This window comes from Cupressus sempervirens, chromosome 2 (genome assembly GCF_028749045.1).
Source record: "Cupressus sempervirens isolate cs-2001-9-10 chromosome 2, ASM2874904v1, whole genome shotgun sequence".
Taxonomy (NCBI): Eukaryota; Viridiplantae; Streptophyta; class Pinopsida; order Cupressales; family Cupressaceae; genus Cupressus; species Cupressus sempervirens.
Window position 1 is genome coordinate 409,918,086 of NC_143119.1, and position 11,075 is coordinate 409,929,160.

Genomic DNA, 11,075 nt, shown 5'->3' on the forward strand with positions numbered 1-11,075 from the left:
TGCTCAGTGCTTTTGTTGTTGAATGCTTGTACATAGCTAATGATCTTGAAAAAATCCAAAAAAAACATACATGATGCTGAAAATGTCCTTAAAAAATGATCATCTTAGTGAAAATCTAGCAAAAGTGCTTTGATGTATCACCAAAAAAATCAAAAATCTCAAAAACATAAAAGTTTATAAAAAGTCCTAGAAATAAATAAGTAAAATATTTCCAAGTGGTGAAAACCTAGAAATAGGTGCTACTTGAGACCCTTGCATGTATGTTTATCAACATCTTACTTGTGCTCATTAACCATTCATCTCACTTTGCTTTGCCTCCTCTATCTTGGAACTAACTCTTTTCTAGGTCTAGGGGACATCAACTGCATAGCTTATTGGGGTCTTCTTGTTGCGTTGGTGTTTCTTTGGCATCTTTCTTAATAATGTTTTTCAATACTTCCCCTTGACATCAAGTGTTGCTCAAAACTTATCAGATACTTTAGCTACAGTCTAGGATGTCGTGATACTTCTCATTGACATACTTGAGTCCTAAAGATATGGTCATGTAAATTTCACATACACACTTAAACTAAACATTGGTTGAAGCTTGTTGACTTATCTTATGTTGTGTGTTGTCGAAGATAATTTCTTTGTTGAGTGTTCCTTCCCTAATAGTCTTTCAATAATTTCATGGACTAGAAGACTGGGGGAAAAGGGGATTTTTGCTTTTGCTTTCTGCCTATGGGTATACCTTGTTGATCTTAAGTGTCTTGAGCTTCTTTCTTGTCCTTCTTAACACTTAGGATCTACAATGTATCATCCTTGTCTATTTTTGCAAGTGCATGTTGATGGCCCTCTTGACATTTTGTGTCTTGATGTGAGCATAATCTTGCTACATTAAACTTAGGGAATCTAATTGCACCATCATCTTGACCTATATGTCTTTGATGTAAGGGTTGGGTTCCCACATACCAATCCAATATAGATCATATTCATACTAGTAATGATTGTATGATCTTTCGATGTCCCTAATAAGGCTCAATGATAAAAACTAGGACCTACTTATATAACCCTTGCAATTGCTCCTTTACATACTAGCACATATTTGAGCATTTATTTTTAGTTTAGATTTTCATTTTTAATATTGAGAGATTCATCTTTATATTTTGTGGACATGGAAGATAACTGCATTCATCTCCTTTCACTTCTTCTTGACTATGTCTTTCGCTTTTCTTTAGTTTTATCAACTTAACGCTTCTTTAATTCCTGTAATCACAAGGGGTTAATCTCATCATCACATCTAAATCCATCCAAGTGCACATCCACAAGCACAAAAACATAATATGAGCATACATAAACATAAGTATTGAAACATATATACACCCATCACATGAGCATATAAAAGAGACAAGTACATAATGATAATCCAAAATCCAAAATCTCATACGTATAATGGTGAAATGTCAAGTATACACACAATATGAGTAAAAAATCAAGATAAGTATTTCTCAAATGACACTTCAAAACTATGATAGGAAAATAACACCTAAGGGACTTAATAATGACCCCCCTCCTCTTAGGTTTGACATGGTCGAGGACGAGGCACATGTGTCCTATCTGTTGATGATATCACTTTCTCTGACATCCTTGCTTTCATAAAATAGAGAGGAACCCACTGACCCTTTAACACTATAGCTATGTATACGCCCTGATAATATGTTTCTCTTTTTCCCTAGCACTCTACCTCTCACCAATCCTCTGCTAGGTCCTCTCATAGAATCCACTCTTGTGTCTATGCCTACACCTTAACATCAATCGATTGTTGATCTCCCATATCTATAGTTGTTTCTACTTGTTGTAGCTCCACCTCTAGGGCCCTAATCCTCTATTCTTGTAGGTCTTCTCCCCCAACTAGTATTGGCTTCTCCTTCCTCTACTATCTACCCCTTTCCCTCTCTAGCCATGGTCACTTCACTAGCCTCTCCTCCTTTGCAGGATCCTTCTTCTCCTCTTCTTTAACCCTTCTCCTCAACCTATTCTAATTGTCACATGGACCCCCAGAGCTACTAGGTCCATCTATGCCTCTCCTACCTCTCCCTCTCCTTCATCACCCCATCATCTCTGTCATCTCCTCCTTGACCATTATACACTAGTAGAACATTTTGTATAGTGTAATGTGGGAATGATTGCCTCCTCATCTCTCTAGGATAGTCCAGAGAGACACCTACATATGTCCCTATTGGGAGGTACTACTAGGACCTCTGCTATAATCCATGTGTCTCATGTAAGCATGTGACATAATATAGCATGGGTAACCATCCTAGATCCTGCTCTTGTCATGCCCAAAATCAGGGTAAAACACAACAATTTTTTTTAAAAAAATTTAAAATGGTAACAACAACTATGTTAACACATACTAACATTGAATATGTTGTGGAAAGATGATGACATGATAAAGTGAGTTCAGGTCATAAGGTTTAGGTGCAATTGAATTATGATTACATTTCATAAGGATGTAGAGTTGGTACCCAACAAACTATTATGGTTCAAAAACATGAATCAAAGTGCTACATGAGTCCCTAGTTTGGGTTGAATAAGTTGATTGATTAAACCATAGTTAATGCATGACATCATGTTCGAGAATAATTTAGGGTTTCCAAGTCCTTAAGTTGAATTTGAGTTAGATAGGTTTAGTTTTCAATAAGCTTTGAATTCACGTGTTTCACTTTCTAACATATGGGCCTAGAAAGATACCCTATCATTGACACTTTCAAGTTTTAACCCTAAATAACAATTAATTCAACCTTACTTAACTATATTTAATTTCATATCATTATACTAGATCAATTACCTAAGTTACATTATGTTTGAATTCGATATTGTCCCCTATTACCCTATACTAGGTCAATCCACAAGAAGAACCAATTCTACATTTAAAGGTTAATCTATCTTTTGATAATACTCAATTCCAATTATGATAATAATCTATTAGAACTAAATAATACATTAAATATTTATCATTAAAATAATTATGACATACAATTTATCTTCTAACAAAATCCAAGTCAACCTATCAAGTTATCTAGTTAACTCTAACCCATTACACCTTTAAATCCTGATAACAGCCTTTCGAACTAATTAATACCCACAATTAAATACATAAATTTACTTTTAAAGCATTTCTAAAATAGTTCCCAAATAAAACAATATATATTTCAAACAATAATACTCTATCATTAAAAATAAATTTAAACTATATACTTGCTTCTTAACTATAAACTTCAACCCCTTACACTTACCACTTATCACCTAGTTAACTAAGTAACTATCACCAAATATAAATATCTACCAAATGTTAAAATAATAAATCTAAAAAGGAAGAATTCATCACCTAATTCTAATCGTAACATTACTAACTCCTAATATAAATATTAATTACTAACTAAAAATTACGTAAGCCAAACTATCACCCAAACTCCTACTAACATAATCTAACCTACACTTACTAACTTAATCATTAAACTTTATATTATCCACCAATTATTAAATACCATCTAAACATAACACTAACCTAAAACTTATTACTACCTAATAGAACATGAGCACCTATCAACTCCCGAGTCTTACCTTAATACCCTATTAATCCACTTAATACATGGCAAGTGGACAAGTTGCCATAAACTTCTCCCAAGACAATCATGGTGTTACCCAAGGTGTGAAGCCCTCTCTAAGACATGGGGAAGCACTCTCAAGGAGGTCAAATCTTGTGGGAAGAAGTGGTGTGCAAGATCAAATTTGGAGTGATTGGGAGAGGAGGGAAAGTGGTATGGGGAGGGACCCACACCAATTATGGTGTTCCCTCCAAGTTCTAATTCAAACAACACATGTCGCCCACCTACCAAAACTTGTTTGCACCCAATTGGAGATGCACTTGGAGTGTGGAAGGGAGAGTTCCAGGGCCACGTGCTTCCCCATCCATACTTCCCTTGCCAACCCAACATTTTATAAAGTAGAAAGTAGTGCTAGGCTATGAGTACCTAATTAATTTGTTAACCCAAGTTTATTTTATTTTATTCTTCTAAAATATTTTATTTTGTGAAGGGGGGAATATCTCAGAGAATATTCTTTGTGATTCCATTTTTTAAGGCAATAGTATTTTCCCATGCATTTTCCACCATCCTGTAGGTGCTTATTTGGATCTTTTGTTTTTCAATGCATTTTATTTTAGTTTTGTAAATGTCCTAATGGGTTTTATGGGTATATTTCTAACTTACATAGAACACATTTGGGTGCATTTTCTATTGGTTTAGGATGTGATAGAAATAATATGCATGTATTTTAGATTGGATTTCAATTTTTATATATTGCCTTACCATTAAACCCATTTGGTTAAATTGAGGTGCATCTAAAGGTTAGATATATACATTTGAACATTGGATTCAAGTCAAGTACTTTTAGGAAGAACTATTCAGCTTTAATTTACATACCATGTAAAAAACCAAGGTCTTGTTAATATGAACATTTTTTTTTACATTATTGAATTCCAAGATTTCCATGAGTAATTTATGAAATAATCAACTCTCAAACTATATTAAAAAAATGTATCTAACAACAAGAATGAATTCAAATCAATTGAAACATTGTCACATAACATACACCTTTTCATAAATTAAACTTCACTCCTATTATCAATTATGAAATTTACAACATTGGGTTCATTTCATGGATCTAAATCAAGATACAATTCCTTTCTCATTACATGAATGCAGAATACACAAGAAGGTGTGTCAATGGAGAAATCCCCACACAAGGTGACTCGAGGAATATCAAGATCCCAATCCAAGTTTTCTCCATCTTCAAGTCTAAAAAAATCTGAAAATACACACAAGGCTTGCCATGGAGAGGTCACCTCCCAATCTAGGTCTCAAGGAGACCACCCACCAAGCTATGAGAACTAATTACCAATGGGTGACAACCAAGTTCAAACACAATATAACAACACACCACAATAACACCCATCCAAGGTATGCATAATGGGATTCATCTTGAGCCCATGGCAAAGGGATGAAGGTGGACTACCATGTAGGAGATGCTAAATGTAAAACATACAATAAACATGTCTCTTCCAATGCTAGAATTCACATACAATTTCCATACTTCCTTCTCCTTATCTCCCCAAAAACAAGATCAATATCACTGGCATGCAAGGGCCCATATATATTACATTTATTATCTATTCTCTCCATAAGAAGATACTCTACACTTACATGGAGTTTAACTAACCCCTTCCCCCATACTTGGCCACTTCTTCCCTATTTGAGGGTGAGTGATGTCTGTAGACACCTAAAATTGTCCAAATCACATGTTTTGACCAATTAAATAAATATTTATTATTTATTTAATTCCCTTACCTTTAATTAAATAAATTTTACATTTATTTAATTATGTTCACCTTTTATTGATTTAAACAAACTAAGGTTTATTTAAATCCTAACCCATCCCCTTTAATTAAGTGCTTTGTTTACTTAATTAATCCTTGCCTAATCCCTCTTGGAATTAAATATTAAATTTAATCCTATTTGAGCACATGGCTCCTACCTTTAGCCCTCACCTAACCTCACTTCCCTAACATAACCCATCCTTCTAACCTAGGTCAGTCTACTTATCCACTAATTAATCCTAGTTTCTCATCTCATCACATCACTAATCATTTGCACAATCCTAATCAAAGGATTAGCAAACCCTAGTCACATGTGACATGTGACTCTTACATCTCTTACAACCTTGTCCCCCTTCACACGTGAACCAAGGTGTCTCACACATGTGTGAGAAACCTTGAGCCTCCACACCTCTTACACTTGTCATTGACATGTCACATCAAAGGTTGCTCACACATGTGTGAACATCTTTCCCCCTTTTTAATGGTCAAAACCCTAATCCACATGGAGTCTACTTGGCCTCCACCTCATTGACACCTCATTGATCCTGAGAGATCCTAGCCATCCATCTTGCATTCAATCTTAGCCGTCCATTGCATCCATTTTCCTATAAAAGGAGAGCCCTCTCCTCATTTTCACAAAGCACTATCTACCTTATTGTTATGCTGCTGGACTTGTGAGCAACCACATCCCATGAGCAATGAAATCATCTACACTTGATGGTTTCATGAGGTTTGCGTAGTGCTTATTTGTTGTTCATTTACATGTCTTCTTTCATATTTTGAGGTTTTGCATGATAATGTAGGAATGTGCATTAGTTGCTTAGTGTTATTTCCTTAGTTACATTTTTATGCAACACAATGTCATTACACCCTTCACAAATCCCTCATACAAAGATACAAAGATGAACAAAACAAAAATGAAATCAAAGCAAAAATATTATTCCTTACATTACAATATCTCAAAATACATGAAGCACATATGCAAGATAATATAATCACATGATAATCTATTCGCAAACAAGAACAAGATTTTCATGGAAATGGAGGTAACCAACCTTCACAAGTGTTATGGTAAAATGATGTTTGAGAAGAGTCCAATACCTTTTGCTTCTTTCAATCCAAAATCCTAATGTCTCTATAAGTACAAAGTGGGTGAACACCTTCTAACTCCTCCAAGAGCCTCTAAAAAAGCCTCCAAATCCTACCCACCTACCAACATTAAATTCATAATTGATCCTTAAGTTCTTAGGTTTTCACTTGTCCCCTATCATAAATAAAAGATTGGAAAGGAGTGTGGGTTTGGCGAAAGGTCAAGAGTCCACTCAATTTTTGCAACATGTGGAAAATGGGATATTAAAAGGGTCAAAAAAGCAACTAGGGAGTTCTAGTAGTGTCAGAAATATCCCTAACCCCCCTAACACTTAGGTATTTAGATTTCCCTAAAATTTGCCCCCAGGACCACTTTTTGGCCTCTAGAAGTGACTAGAAAAATTTGAATCCAAATAAACTAATTGGTGGGACTTTACAAGTATCTTTAATCAAATGGGTTTAATTAGGTTCCCAACAAGTTAGTTAGGTTTAGGGTTATATTACCAACCTTAGTATACATGTCATTACACATACACATGACAACTGTCAAGTGACACTATAAAATCACATTACACAACATTTGGCATGTCATTGATTACATAGTGAAATCACCTAATACATACATATAGATTACGATTTCGAATAAAATCACTTAACAACAAGGTTTGAATCTTTTCATTAGATTCAACCTTGGCTATATAATTTGCACATATGGTTGGTTATTGTTTCTTTGATAATGTCCATGGTAACTTTCCTGCACATTCAATTTGAATATCAGTAGCTCAATAAAATCACATGTATATAAAAACCAAATTGCATAATGAATTGACTGGATATTCTACCTTCTTATTTAATAAACTTTTCTCATCTTTGCACATTGATTAAATATAACTGATTTGCATAATTGAATTAACCTTTTAACATCTATAATCTCATTTCAATGAACTTATCATTTCCAAAAAGTATGTGTATAAAACACTTATGTAATTCAAACACCACGATGTAATCCATTAGTCTTAGTCTTCAACTTTTTAAACATAATTCATCAATTATTCTAAATCTAATTTTGATCAAACTGAACTATCTGAATGCATACAACATAATCATCAAGGTAGCATAAATAATATCATCATCATAAGGTAAAACACCAGATAGCATCACTAGTACAAACCAATGTTTAAAAAGTCAAACAATGTAGCATGCCTCAAATCATAGGCTATCAAAACATGAACTATCAATTGATATCAATTTCCATTAGAACACCTAAACCATAAAACCTTAATTCAAATCCATCATCATAATCATCTAGGTCCATAACTTCTATCACCTAGTTATGTAGATGTATCCAAGAGAACATATGAAATGTTTAATGATTTAAACAAAAATTCTTAGCAACCGAATAACTCATCCCAATACAGAAGTATAACCTTTTGTACATAATACCCTTACAACCTTAACACATCGTAATGTAATTTTAATAGTTAAAATTAAGCTACTTAAGGGAACTTCTGGTGAGTTAATAATCTTTGTCTTTGAATTTCTATTGATTCATAAGAGGGTAAGTATTAAGTAATATTTTTGTAGCAATCATCAAATTATTATATGTAAGATAGCCATAATTATCAAAGGTTCTCTACATGGTTTCTAGCACCAACAACAACATTTTCCCCTACCATTTCCTTGTTGTGTTCATATATCCATTCAAATATCCTCTAAAGGATTTAACAAAGAAGCTCATATTTAAATAAGCACATATGAGGAGGGGTCTTACACCTCCTCTCTAAATTGGGTGTAAGTCGTCGTCTCTAAAGGTACTTTCTGCCTCTACCCAAACTATTGTCATACATGACTAATCAAAAATATCTCCATAATCCTTGCATGCCTCCTTACTAGAGGCCTACTATAAAACATGTACCCTAGCTCCATCTATGCCTCTTCCCAACCTTCACATCCCACATAGGGTCTCCACTCAAAAGAGGCTACCTCATCCAATATCCATCTGTAGAAGGATACATTTCCACTATGTGGCTTCACAATGATACCTGAATACCTATAAATGCATGGTTCCCTCCTCTCTCATGGTTGCACCCTTTGTCAATTCACTATAATGTGATCCCAAGCCTAAACCTTGCCAGTATGACCCCACATGCTCAACTCCTCCCACTCTTGTACACAATCTCGTGGAGCTCATGACACATATATGTTAGGATGGTTAGTTCTGATGCCATCCACCGTGGCCTCCCCACTAGATCCATCATTAATCTGCCCCGTTTGCATGGGTATCCTCGCTCTCTTACCTATAACGAGTGCTTGCGCTATGAGGGAGCATATGATACATGCCACCAGATATTGATCCCCACAATCTGCAATCATCCGCTCCCATAAAATGTGTCTATCCAAGATGGTAACATCTCTGAATACCTCTTGCAATGTGAATCTGCCATCTGTTGAGGATTGATCAAAGTAAACCTATGACACATAAAACTTCACATCAGTATTGATACTGATGAGATTAAGTATAAATGCAAACTAAAAATTCTCAACACAATCACTAGATCTCTATGACATGGAACTTATTAGATGTGGTATATATCCTCTAATGTGAACATTGCCTCACTCGTTAGAAGATAGAAGGCATTATGCTCATTGTGCCACCTCTCTCCTAGAGTTGTCAAAAGACCATGGTTTTCTCAGATATGGGGCAACTATAAAAACCATCAAAATCCCATGCTCTCTAGTATCCTTATACCTATGACACCTAGATGGGGCACTAGTTGTAGCCCTTCTACCTCAAGTGCCCTAATATTAAGGTTGGAAATACCTCCCACATAGAAAGAACACAACCATATGTTAGCACTTATCAAATGAGAATAAAAAGTGAAACTAAAAACATCATAACTTAGCTACTCAAGAAAGAAAATAAGACTTACAAGTGATGAACACAACAAATTTTACACAAAACTTCATTAAGTGGTTGAACAAGTATCATATGATACTTTATATTATACCCATGCAATACTTCACCTAGTATAGTACAATCGAGCGGTGGGTCCAATGCGATAAAGCTCATAAAATGGGTCTAATACAATATTGATGCCAAAACTGTCGTGCAATAATATACACTATAGTGGTGTGATACTTTCTAAAGTATCGCACGATATCTTTTGATAAACTATCTAAAACCCTAGAAAAATATGATAACATGCTCAAAATCAGTCAAAATGATCCTAGGATGTTAGATATTTACTGATGGACCATACTATGGAGGCTAATTGTGTGACCGACTGTGCTCAAATCGGTGTGTCACGGTCAAAATTCTTCCCTAGGCCATGGCTCTCTCTCTCTCTCTCTCTCTCTCTCTCTCTCTCTCTCTCTCTATATATATATATATATATATATATATATATATATATGCTCTAAAACTCTCAAAATCAAATAAGAAAAATGATTTGAAAATGACCCCCTGGGCCCTTATATAACATTTGACTCTATTTTGACCTAATTTTTGAACTCCTTGAATTTGCACAAAAATTGCATGCCTAGCTAATTTTGACATCTTGGATCCATTTCATAATTGAAATAAAAATTTAGGTTCATCTTGATGTTGAAAATTGCATTTAAAAATTATTCCTTCTTCTACACAACTGGATGACCTTTTGAGGCCCAATCTTCAAATCTTGCTGGGTCATTCCTTATTTATTTAGCTCTTCATCATTCATACTCTTTTTTTCTCTTATCATTCATTTCATTCCACTTTTGTTCTTGTTTTGACCTAATGTTCATGCTTTACCTTTCTCGATCAAACTGGGGCATATATTCATTTTTTGGTGGTTATTATTTGATTTTAATTGCTTATCAGTCATCATGGACTTTGAATTTATCTTGATTTGATCAAATATAGCTCATTTATACATCTCATATATGTCATTTTGATTTTGATCCTGAGGGGGTAGGAATATTCTATCATTGCTACAAATTTATTTTCTACTTTGGCTATCCATTTCTCAAGAGCATATGTTTAACCTTTATATTTGCTCTTGATTCATCTATTTTATTTTGGATACTTGGCTTGACATGTTAGTGCTCATCTCAAGTATTGATACTATATCTCCCTCATCATGTTAAGTTCTATCACTAACAGGTTGAGCATTCAGGATTTTCTATCTTTTTGCACTTTGTTCTTCGGAATCAGTTTCTATTATTTTTTCGGGTTCTTCATTCTTTGATGCAATGTGTCCCCAGATTGATCACACATTAGTAAAATATGCATGACTGTAATCACCCAAAAATGGTCATCTAGACTATGATACCCCTATAGAAATTTTGCATAATTTATTAATCACTCATCTTTGATCAAATCATCAAAACTCTATTTATTTGATTATAATGGTTTAATCACTTTATCCTAAGTTCCTATTTAACTAAAGAATTTTCTCCCTTTTAATTAAATAGAGCCCACCACTTCCCACTTATCCTAAGTGTGCATACATAAATCATTATTCCTATTTTTAAACTAAAATATAAAAGGCTTTTTGTCTCACATGAGGTTTACACTTTCCAAAGTGGG